The sequence below is a fragment of the Vombatus ursinus genome, unplaced genomic scaffold, assembly GCF_900497805.2.
Source record: "Vombatus ursinus unplaced genomic scaffold, bare-nosed wombat genome assembly UNPS02014810.1, whole genome shotgun sequence".
NCBI lineage: Eukaryota > Metazoa > Chordata > Mammalia > Diprotodontia > Vombatidae > Vombatus > Vombatus ursinus.
In genome coordinates, this window is record NW_020954588.1 from 16,855,394 (window position 1) to 16,868,264 (window position 12,871).

Below are 12,871 nucleotides of genomic sequence, written 5' to 3' on the forward strand. Positions count from 1 at the left end.
GGAAAAATATAGTTGTTCTTCTCCTCTTGTAAAACGTTTTCATTCCGTACTGACTTCTGGTTTTTCTGCATGTTCTTTCATTTGAGAACTAGACCAGGGAACTACCCTCATAAACTAGACCATGTTAAAATGACTCTTGAATCATGCTAGACATAGTTTAGTGAGAGTAAATGGGGTTAGCAGCCCTTTGCTCGCCCTAAGTGAAATAATGATGATGTTGATGATAATAATAATGAGCTTTTATAAAACATTTTGAGGTTAAAAAAAAAACTTTACCAATATTATCTCATTTATTCTTCACAACAATCCTGGGAGATTGGTGCTATTATAGAGCCCTGGGCTTGGAATCATGAAGCCTCACCTTCATGAGTTCAAATCCTGGTCCAGACACTTACTAGCTGTATGACCCTGGGCAAATCACTTAACCTTGTTTGCCTCGGTTTCCTCAACTGTCAAATGAGCTGGAAAAGGAAATGGTAAGCCACTCCAATATCTTTGCCAAGAAAACCCCAAAATGGCATCACGAAGAGTTGGACATGACTGAAATGACAACAAAATTATTCCCGTTCTACAGATGAGGAAATTGAGGTTGAGAGAGAATCAGTTACTTGTCCAGGGTCACACAGGTCATGTCTAAGTCACGATTTGAACTTAGGTTTTCATTATTTGAACTCCCAGGCTCTATCCACTGCACCACCTATAGCATTAGAAAGAACAGTGGCAGGGCAACTTATATTTTTTAATTTTACTCTTGAGTGAATTAATAAAAGGATGGGTATTCAAATTACTAAGATATTGGTTAGTAAACTACAGACACAGATCATGGATAGAAAGGACCTTCAAGTTCAGCTAGTCCAGGGATGTGGAACCTGTGGCCCCAAGGCCACATGAGGCCCTCTAGGTCCTCAAGCGCGGCCCTTTGACTGAATCCAAACTTTACAGAATAAATCCCCTTACTAAAAGTATTTGTTCTGCAAAACTTGGACTCAGTCAGAAAGCCTCACCCAAGGATCTAGAAGGCCACACGTGGCCTCGAGGCCACAGGTTCCCCCACCCCTGATCTAGTCCGATGCCCTCATTTTATGTTTGAGGAAATTGAGACCCAGAGAGATCAAATTGATTTTCCCAAGGTTACACAGGTAAGTGGCAGAAGCAGGATTTGAATTCAGTTCTTCCCATTTCAAATTTAACTCTCTTCCCATTGAGTCAAGGTCCTTCTGGCGGTCTGGTCGGATCTAGGACTCAAATGAAAAATTTCAAGTTTATCAACTCAATGAACATATGCTATTTGTGGTTCACTGGCTTTCCCCAATTCCACTTCAGGAAGATGGGCTAGTGGTCTTCTTAGTATTACAATTTCAGGGTCTACAGTAGTCAAGCACATTAGAATGCTGAATGAATTTTGTTTATTTCCTCAACAGGTTGGTGTAGCGGAGATAGCCCCCAAACCAGGATGATTTGGATTAAAATCTTACTTCTAATCCATACATGCATGCTATGTGACTCTGGACAAGTTCTTTAACTTCTCAGAGGCTCAGACACCTCTCTAAGACCATGAGTTGCAGAGAGGTGCCAACCTGCAATGGTAGAAGGTGTTCAAGCTCCTACTTTTGATGCAAACTACCTATGTAACCTTTTTTCCCCTTAAGGTAACTCTTAGAGGATCTAAGTTAGAGAGTTGCTGAGAGAATTTCCATACTAAAAGTTTCCTATGCTGGTGAAATCTTAGACTTGGACTAAAAAAATTCAGTGGAAGAATTATTATGTGAATTTTCTTTCAATACAGTAGGCCTTTATGAAGTCCCAGGTATATTGGATTTGGAGTCAGGAAGAACTGAGGTGGAACCATGCCTCAAACACTTACTAGTTATGTCACTCTAGTCAAATCACACCTCTCTGAGCCTCAGTTTCCTGATTTGTAAAAGGAGGAAGTTACATTTTCTGGCCTCTATGGTTTCTTCCAATTCTTTTCTTTCCTTTCTTTTTTTTTTAAATTTTTTTTTCTTCCAATTCTAAAAGTCTATAATCTCATGTACCAGGAACTATGTATGCTAGGAATACAAAAGTAAAAATAAAAACAGCCCCTGTCTTCAAGAAACTGACATTCTACAGGAGAAGGGGATAGGGAAAGAATAATGAACTAGAAAAAGTTATTGCATATTGATGAAATACAAATTATGTGTGTGGATATGTACACATGTACATATGTACACACATATATTGCAAATGTGTATATACACTTATATGTATGTAGACCCATATGTACACATATATAATATAGATGGTCCCCCCACCTATGGGTAGCAAAATGGATAGAGCCTGGAAGTTTGAATAATGAAAACTTGAGTTCAAATCCTGCCTTAGACACTCACTAGTTATGTGACCCTAGGCAAGTCACTTAATCTCTCTTAACCTCAGTTTCATCATCTGTAAAATGAGGATAATAATAATAAACAATAATATGTATATATATATATATATATACACACACACATGTAATGTAAAGATATGTATGTGAGTGTGTATCAGTTGATTAGAAAGAGTGTGCTACAGTGGAAAAAGAATTAGATTTTAATTCAAAGGGCCTGGGTCCAAATCTTGGTTCTGCCTGTATGACCTGTGTGACCTTAAGCCATCCCCCCTTCACCTCAGAGAGTTTGGGTAACCCTTTAGAATCAGGGCTTTCCTGGTCTTGTAATGAAATGACTCCATGATGGTCTGTAATAGGTGCATGTCTGACTGACTCATGATTATTAAGGCTATTTTTAATCTTTTATTGAAACCCTATGCCCTGAGAGACTTGCCTAGATTTAGATTTTTCTGGTTGAACTGTAGAAAGATTGTCCATAAGTTTCAGAGTCAGCAGAGAGAGTCCAAAGAAAATGTGAGGTATGCTTCAGTTATGAAACTAATGATGGAAAAGAGCCCTCACATTTATTTTCGTTGGTTAGCTCACTAATTTTTATCTGAAGTTTTCTAAATATGAAACTCTAAAAATGGTGTGTATAGCACCTCTTCTGGGCTACTTCTCCAGAGGGTGGCTACTCTTATAGTTTCTAGGATGTAGTCAAGGGGTCTACACTTTTAAAACTCTAGCTCTTGAGCCCCCGGGGGTAGGCTTCCTATTAACAATTAGATAATAGACACACTTACCTTACAGAAAAAGCATTTCCTAGAATAACATAATTAAAAACACTAGTTACAAAACATTGTGGGGACATTTTCCCATAAATATATATGGGAATTCTTTTATGGGAATATCCAGGGGAGTCCATGGGAAGAGTGTGTATACACTTAAAGTACAATGGCAGTGAGATATGTGTGTAAAGAACACATGTGACCAAGGTAACTCAGTCTTCTGGTACTGCTGGCCCTTGAAGTACTTTCTCTCCTAGTTCATTATTCTCCCTTGGATAGAGTGTCTTGCTATGTGGGACATTCCTTATGTCATTTCTTCTTAGCAGTTCAATGTCAGAGCTAGATTTTTATTAAATCTATAGCCAGAATTCACCCTTTTTTTTTTTTTTCAGAATTCACCCTTCTAAACACTGTTTTCTGTCTCTATTTGTCCTAGGGCTGATAAGGTTCACTTTTTAGGGACTATCAGAGGATTATAGTCAATCTTGGGCTTGACTATATTTCATATAAGGAGGATAATGCCTCATTAATATATCAATACTTTATTACTGCTGCTATCTGCCCCTTGCTTTCTATGATTTTATCCTAGAGAGGAGCCAAATTTCTACCTCCTCCCCTTACACATGCAAACTATAACTACTGGAAAAGTTTATTGTCATGACTGTGGAAGAGACAATGTGATGCAGTGTAAAGACTATGGGTTCAAATCTCACCTCTGATATCTACAACCTTTGTGATATCAGTCAAGACACCTAGCCTCTCTGGATTGCAGTTTAATCATCTATAAAATGAAGAAATTGGACTAGATGACCTCTATAATCCCTTTAACTGTAGAACTATGATCTTATTATTTCTTGTGTATTGTTCAATCCTCATAGATATGTCATAGTTTCTTTAGTGCAACTTTTTCTCTGCACTAATTCATCTGTGAAAGCACATAAGTGAATGAGAGAGGAGTAATGAGAAAAAAATTAGTTTTGAGAAAGCAAGATGGTAACTTAGATAACATTTATTGTATCTCCAGAGACCATTTGATTTGAGCATTTCTTATGAGGTTTATCTTGGCGAGGGTCAGCAAGATAGTGGAGTGTTACCCTTTCGAATTGAATTTGGAGTCTCTTTCAGACCAATGAAGAAAGTTCTCCTCAAACAATGAACCCCGAATGAAACAAAAATGTTTCCCAGAATAATGCAAGGTAAAGGAGAGGTCAGTGAGGAGGTAAGTGGAATGAGGAGAAGGATGCATAATGAATGGTTCAGTCAAGTGGTCAAAAATCCTGATTTCTCTCAGATTTTGAGTGCAGAAATATAGGCACAATGGGAAGAAAGAAAGGGCAAAGCCTTGCTCATCTTCCCCTTTCTCCTCTTCATCATTTTTCTTCCCCCGCCAGAGTGACTTAGAAATGATGATAGAAATGAATGGCGCAATTGAGTAGAAATCTAGACATTGGCTCCCCTCCCTCTACCTAGTTACTAATGTAGTCTCCTCTCAGATTGCCTTCCATCTGCTACACACACACACACCCACACACCCACACACACACACATATACATATAGTTGTGTGTATCCACCTATTTGTTGTCTCCTCCATTACAACGTAAATTCCTTGAAGGCAGGAACTGGTTTTTTTTTCTTAAATTATAAAATGTAAAATTTTATTCTACCTATAATTATAGAAACAAACCTATAATGCTTCAGATATGTTTGTTGTCAGAGAGGAAAAATATATTTGTAACATAATTGGGTAATTATTTACAACTTAAGGCGCCAGTAAAGAATTTTCAGCACAAATCCCTTGGACCATTGCTACAAACCCTCAAAGGTTCACAAATCACTAAGTGGAAATCATCAATCTAGACCAATTTAAACCTGAATAAAAATTCCCTCCTTCTACAACATAGCCAACAAGTTGTCATCTAGCCTTTTCTCTGTTTTTGCCTTTCATCATATCCCCAGCATTTAGCGCAGTGCCTGGCACATATAACGTTTAATAGATGCTGGTAGACTGACCAACTAATTTCACAGCTCTCCTAAATTACAAAGTCCCAGACTGAGAAGCAATGCTGGGAGACTTCTATTAGAATTCTCATAAGATTGTGTAGACAGAGCACCCAAACAGTTGATCATTTCAGACAATTTAGCAAAACACCCCAAGAATCTTCTAAATATTTTTGTGTCATTATAGACAAAACACTTCCAGTAACACTCTCCTTAGTTGCTTCATGTGGAATAGAGGTGACCAGACTTTCTCAAAGGCTGTGACAGCAGAATATAAACTCTGGAAGGACTTCATGAACTAGAAAGGCTTTAAAGACAAGGATGGTGTGGGACTAGCCAAGCAGGCTCATAGAGGTTCATTGCCAGAATAGTGACCAGCAGATCATGATAATTGTGATGATATAATGACGACAATGACGACGATGATGATGATGATGTTATTGTTATTATTTTGCCCCTGTAACTTAAATCTATTAAGCTGCAAAGAGTTTCAATATGTAGCAGAAAAGAGGTAGTCACACAAAGGAAATCAGAGAACTTCTCAAGGATAAAGTCAGAAAACAAACAGTTGAATGATTGAACTTAATAGGTTTTGAAACATTATGTTGTTAGGTGGTTCTACCTCAGGTAAATTGAATTATTATTTTATAATTTATTTTTGTGGAACAGAAAACTAGAGCTACTTTGTCCTGATTGCCACTTTCATGCCTCTGTGGAATAAGCAAGTGAGTGAAATACATTTCAGAATCTTTGGAAGGACTAGAAAAAGAAATAAATATCCCCATGCAAGCCAAACTTAGGAGATGGAAAAGTCCTATAATTTTTCAGTCATCTGAATTGCTTTACCAGAAAACAAGCTTTTCCCTCCATTCAGTTTCCTCTTTTGTCCATACTCTGTGAAAGATCCATGTCATCCTTGTTCTGAATTACTCCTTGATCAATCTCTATCATACTAAAATAGCAATCCTTGGCCAAAACCAATGAACTGATTCTTTTCAGAAGCCCAACACCATGTTGGAAAACAATTCAAGAGCCCAGGGATAGGGTTAGGAACTGAGCCTATGATTTCCCTGGCATAGGGAACTCCCAGATGAGGAATCTCTTCTATCGATGTAGATTGGCACCTTCTTTGCAATTTATAGTTTTAGAGAGCTGACTAGAACACTGAAAAGCTAAGTAAATTGCCCAGGACACACAGCCAGTATATGTCTAAGCCAGGACCTAAAGCCAGGTCTTCCTGGCTTGCACATAAGCTCTCCATCTGCTACTCTACCATTTGTATATTGCAAAGCCAACCTAAGAAAGATAAAATAATGATGGGAAAAAATGATGACAAAGTTACCCATATGAATTCATGTTGAAAAGCCAATGGATGCGAAATCATCCATTTGTTAGGTCGGATGTTGTAACAGTTGACGACAACAACAGTAACAACAAATCAACAACAAAGACAACATTTTGTCTTTATGGGGACAGCTGTGTGTGTATGCGGTTTGTCCTTCATTTTTGAAGAGGACCATGACACCCAGGAGACAATGACATGACTTGCAATCGAATTTGATTTGCGTGAGGGATGGCTGTGTATCATGCATTGGAAAAGAAGGCTGCATTTGGAGTTCAAACCCCAGTAAATGTGCTAAATGTGTGGCATCAGACATGTCACAACCTCTCTGTGCCTCAATTTCTTCATCTGTAAAATGAGGGGCGATAGACTAAATGAAATCTAAGTTCCCTTCCAGCTCTAAATCTATGATTCTGTGTTTTTATTGGAATGGATTTTAAAAGTGAAGTCTCCTACGACCTTGGAAAAATGAAATTACCAAAGATGAGGGAGATGCTGGATCTCAGGGAACATGTGTTGCCTGGGGTGCCAGCTCGTTAATCCTGTTGCTTTTCTTTAGGCTACTGTTCTCTTTGTGGGTATAGAATTTCACACCCTTTAAAGCTTAAGCCTAAATCCAACACCAAGATCTACACAGGTGTGATTCTGAGCCTGGTACCTTTGCACCTCTGTCAATGGTGGTTTGTTGAAAAATTATAGAGCTCCATGAGCCAGCAGCTTTAGAAACCAGTCTCAGAGGTAGCTTGAGGGTAAAGGTGGTAAATTATGTGCCTAAAATGGTGAAGGAGATCTGGGCTAGCTAGCTAATTAGGACACATCACTTCCCAGCATCATGCATGCCGTAGAGCACTGAGACCCAGTGCTATAGTAGAATTTGCTGTACATGTATGAAGCACCTACTGTCTGCAGAACACTGTACTTGTTAGGGAGATGGGGAGAAAATACAAAATGTAAATAATCCTCAGTCTTATAAGAAATGAAGAGCAGGATACTCTCGGAAAAACCTGGAAAGACTTACATGAACTGATGCAAAGTGCAATGAGTAGAAGAAGCAGGAGAACACTGTGCACAGTAACAGCAATCCTGTAAGATAATCAACTGTGAATGACTTAGCTATTCTCAGCAATACAATGATCCAAGACACCTCCATAAGAATAACCTATATCAAATTGCTTGCCTTCTCAAAGAGGGGGATGGGGAGGGAGGGAGAGAATTTGGAACTCAATGTTAAAAATGGTTTTCACATGTAATTGGGGAAAAATAAAATGTTAAATAATCCTCAGTCTTTGCAACTCATGTAGTCTGATAGTGTAGGGCAAAGGAGAACCATTTACCTGAATATCCTAGTATTCCTAGGTAATAACGATGGTGGTGATGAATAGCTAACATTTACATAGTGCTTTAAGATTTGTGAATCCATCATTAGCCAACAACAGCTGTGATTAGCATTTACTTAGCACTTTAAGGCTTGCAAACAGCTCTATGTATGTCATCCCATGTATTATTGACAACAGCCCTGTGAGATGAGTGTTATTGCTGTCCCCATCTTTATAGATGTGGTTACATGAGAGATTAAGGGACTTGCCCAAAATAACACAGCAAGTATGACTGTGGCAGAATTTGAACCTATGTCTTCCTGACTCCAAGTTCAGCACCCTATCCACTCTACCACCAGCTGTCATATGAGTCTGGAGGAGTTTATAAGAAAAAAAAGTATTTGGAGGAGGTAGTTAAGCAACTAGGAAGGAAGACACTGCCAAAATGATGTTCTAAAACACAGATCTGACCACGTCAACCCCTAACTCAAAAATCTTCAGTGGCTCCTTATCATCTCCAGGACAAAATAAAAATTCCTCAGCTTGGGGTTTAAGGCGACCCAGCACTTGGCTCCAACCTACCCTACCAGTCATTTCATCTTCCTTCCCTTCATACCTTCTCTGTTCCTGCTGATTCCCAAACACAACATTCTATCTCCAAGCTCCTCACCTTTGCCCAAATGCTTCCCCAGATCCAAAATGTCCCCTCTCCTTATCTCTACCCCTTGGGATCCTTTGATTTTTCTAAGGGAGGATTTATTTCCTATTATTTTGTAGATGCTTCATATTTACTTAGAGGCAGCTAGACAGCTCAGTGTGGATGGAGAACACTGCACCTGGAATCAGGATGATGAGTTCAAATTTGACCTCAGACACTTAATAGCTGTGTGACCTGAGGCAAGTCACTTGACCTCTCTCTGTCTCCATTTTTTCATCTGTAAAATGAGGGTCAGAAGAGCACCTATCTGCCAGGATTGTTAGGCTAAATTGAGATAATATTTGTAAAATGTTTACAAACCTTCAAACTCTCTATAAATACTAAAAAAAAAAGAGAGAGAGAGAGAGAGAGAAGGCAGCAAAAGAGGAGAAGAATGTAAGTTCCTCGAGGGCAAGGACTGGTTTTTATTTTGTCTATATATTTCCCCACGCCTTGCACACGTCTCTGTACATAATAGGCACTTAATAAATGCTTTCTGCATTAAATTGAATTATAGAAAAAATAAAAAAGAAACAGCTAAGCCTTTAGAGAGTAACAGATTCATGGGGATTTTGAAATGAAGAAAAGGGCTATGTTGATACCAAAATCATCAGGAGTGTTTGCTTTCTAAAGGAGGTGACTCAGTTACTCTCAGAAAGACTTCTTGATCATCTGCTTTCAGAGGATTATGATAAATCAAGTTGAGCTCTTGGCAATTGGACACTTCTTTTATCAACAATAATTAACAAGCCAACACTTTTGTAGCTGGAAATAGGCTAGAGGGAGAACTCCCATGAGTTTCTCAGTTGGGATTCTGTAAGCTGTTTCCTCTTAACTGTAGCATGAGTTGAGTCTGTCTGTTATTTTTTCCACACCAGAAAGTTTAATGTGAATTCCATATGGAGAAATTATTGAATTAAGCAATCTCTTTAAGCATGTCAAAAGGAAAAAGGAGCAACAGCATTTTTATTCTTCCAACAATTTGGTTCTGACCTCAGAGCCTGGAAGTCCATGTCAAAGTGAGGCTTAATTAGGGATAATTGGTTTTCTCAGGATCATTTTAATCTGGAACTTACTGCATTCAATCATTGAATAGTTATGAAGTTGAACTGTTTCTCCAACCTTTGTTTTCAGTGGTACAGTACAAACATGGGTGGTCTCCCTAGTCATTGCCAGGGTCTACTGACAGAAACTGTTAAGGTTAGTTTCTTAACTTTCAAACTGTAAAACAGCAACCCATTTCAGATGAACTAACTTCTCATGGAAAGGTGGTGTGAGATAGCAATAGAGGACTGGACTCAAGAGACAGGAAGAGCTACATTCAAGTTCTAACGCTAACCCATAGCAGCCACATGACCTTGGAAAAGTCACATAACTTCAGTACTTCAGGCAGCTTCTTAAGACTTATAAATCAAAAACAAGTTCCTGATCTGCTTCAGCTGAGGTCTTTTCCACACTCAAAGTACTTAGCACCAATGAAGTCAGAAGTCCAAATTAAAGAAAAATAATGGTTCATATCAAAAGGATGGTATTTTTGAGTATTGTCCAGCTATGCCTTGTTGGACCCACATCTCTTCTTTCATCTCACCACAGACCCTTCATCCTTAGGTGATTCTATCAGGAAACTCTTGAAATGCCTTCCTTCCCCATCCTATCTTTTCTCCTGCAAATGATCTTCCCCGGGGACTGGACCCCTCCGGCCTGTTCATTTGTCATCACTTGAAAACAAATATGGGGTTGATTTAGGGAATATGCCTTATGATTGCTTTAATAAGAAAGGAGCTTGTTGAAAGGATTCCGTTGAATGTATTTTTGCCAGTTTCCTAAGTGTTTTATAAACCATTTTCAGGCACCAAAGTAAAATGGCTCATCTTCATTCTAATGATGACATCAACAGGTATTTCTAAATTGCATTTATAGAAATATTTAAAAAGTGCTTTTCAGACTGTCCTGAAAGGTCATTGGCAAAGTAGCCAGATACAAACATAACCCTTAAAAAAAATGTGCTAACATTTATGGGAACCATTTCGCTGTAGTCATAGCATCCGAATCTGTTTTCTTCCCAGTTCTTTTAATGCTAAAAGCACGCTGTCTGCTTTGATCCCCACTGGTTAGGGAGGCATTATGAGTTAGTCCAGATGTTTATGTTCTTTGGATTACTGGATTCGAGCAGGCTGGCTCGAGTGCATTCTGAGAAATATTCTGTTTGGCATCTACAACATGGACCTGCCTAAGTGTTTGACTATTTTGATTTGATGGGTCAAAACCATTTAAAAAGAAGTAAAAATAAAGAAAAGTCAGAATCTTTGTTAGGCTGTGGAGATGCCTGACTTGAAATCTAAGTGTAGAAGGATCAAACAATCAAACAATAAACATTTATTAAGAGCCTACTATGTGCAAGGCACTATGCTAAGGATGGAATAGCATGGAGGAAAGGGGGGGGTGGTGAAGGGGAGGACACAGAAGTTGGTATTCCCTGTTCTGAGGAGCTGAAAAAGGCAAGGTCTCCCACTGCATCCAGGGCCATCACCACTCATCCTGACCTGTGTCTTACCACTGGGCTCTGACGACTCTGAAGGAGAAAGTGAGGCTGATGGCTTTGAACAGCTCTGCCTCACTTAAATCCAATTCACTTGCAAATCAAAACATTACCCTCCTGATATCATCGGTCCTCTTTGAGAATGAAGGATGAACAATAATCTGTGAGTGGTAGTAGCCACGTCACCCACTGAGACTGAGGCAGCTCTCAGTGCCCTCCAAAAAGATTTATTTGTTAGATAGTTATGGAGAACCCTAACTAATGCCGAATCAAAATAACATAATTTAGAGTTCCCAGTAGACTACACATAGGACATGACAGCCCCCTGAAGGGCTTCCAAGTGGTCTTAGAACTTAGAGAAGTTTTGAGATCAAATGAGAATGGATACAAAATGATCTTAGACTAGGAAGGGGTTCAGGGATGGCCCAAGATCAGTTCCTACCCAAGGTATCGTTGTTTTGTTTTGTTTTGTTTTTTGGCTAGGCAATGGGGTTAAGTGACTTGCCCAGGGTCACACAGCTACTAAGTGTTATGTGTCTGAGGCCAGATTTGAACTCAGGTCCTCCTGAATCCAAGGCCAGTACTCTATCCACTTCACCACCTAGCTGCCCCTTATTTTTTTAATCAATGGAAATCTGCCTCCTACCAACTCCCTTTCTCCGTTGAGTAAGAAAGAAAGACAAAACCTCTGTTACAAATATGTATTGTTGGTCAAAGGATATGAATAGGCAGTTAGTTTTCAGAAGAAATCAAAGCTATCAGTAGTCATATGAAAAAATGTTCTAAATCACTAATAACTTAAGAAAAGTAAACTAAAACAACTCTGAGATACCACCTCACATCTACCATATTAGATAACGTAACAGAAAAGGAAAATTATGAATGCTGGAAAGGATGTGGAAAAATAGAGATACTAATGCACTGCTGTTGAAGTTGTGAACTAATCCAACGATTCTGGAGAACAATTTGGAACTATGCCCAAAAAGCCACAAAACTGTGCAAACACTTTGGCCCAGTAATACCACTACTAGATCTATATCCCAAAGAGATCAAAGAAAAAGGAAAAGGATCTAAAAATATTTATAGTAGCTCTTTTTGTAAAGAATTGAAAATTGAGGAGATATCCATCATTTGGGGAATGATTGAACAAGTTGTGGCACAATTGTGATGGAACACTATTGTGCTATTGGAAGTCTTATGTGAGCTGATGCAAAGTGAAGAGAGCAGAACCAGGAAAACATTGTATACAATAATAGCAAGTAATGATGATCAACTGTGAAAGACTTAGCTACTCTGATCAATACAATCATCCAAGACACTTCCAAAGGACTCATGATGAAAAATGCTATCCACTTCCACAGAGAGAACTGAGGAACTCTTAGTGCAGATCAAAGCATATATTTTTTTTCACATTCTTTGTTTTCCTCGAATTTTTCAACATATCTAATATAGAAATATATTTTGCATGACTTCTCATGTATAACGGACATGATATTGCTCGCCATCTTAATGGGTTGGGAATGGTCTGGGGGAGGGAGAGAATTTGGAACTCAAAATTTTTAAAATGAATATTCAAAAAAGATAGTAAAGCAAAAACAGAGAAGGAAATAATATGATAAAAAAGAAAAGAAAGAGAAGAAACAAATATGTGCAGTCAAAATATTGCCATGTCCAAAAGGAAAAGATAGATAGATAGATAAATCAATAGATGGATAGATCAATTGATAGATAGTTAGATAGATAGATGGATAGATAGATGGATGGATAGATGGATGGATGGATAGATATATGGGTAGATAGATAGATAGATAGATAGATAGATAGATAGATAGATAGATAG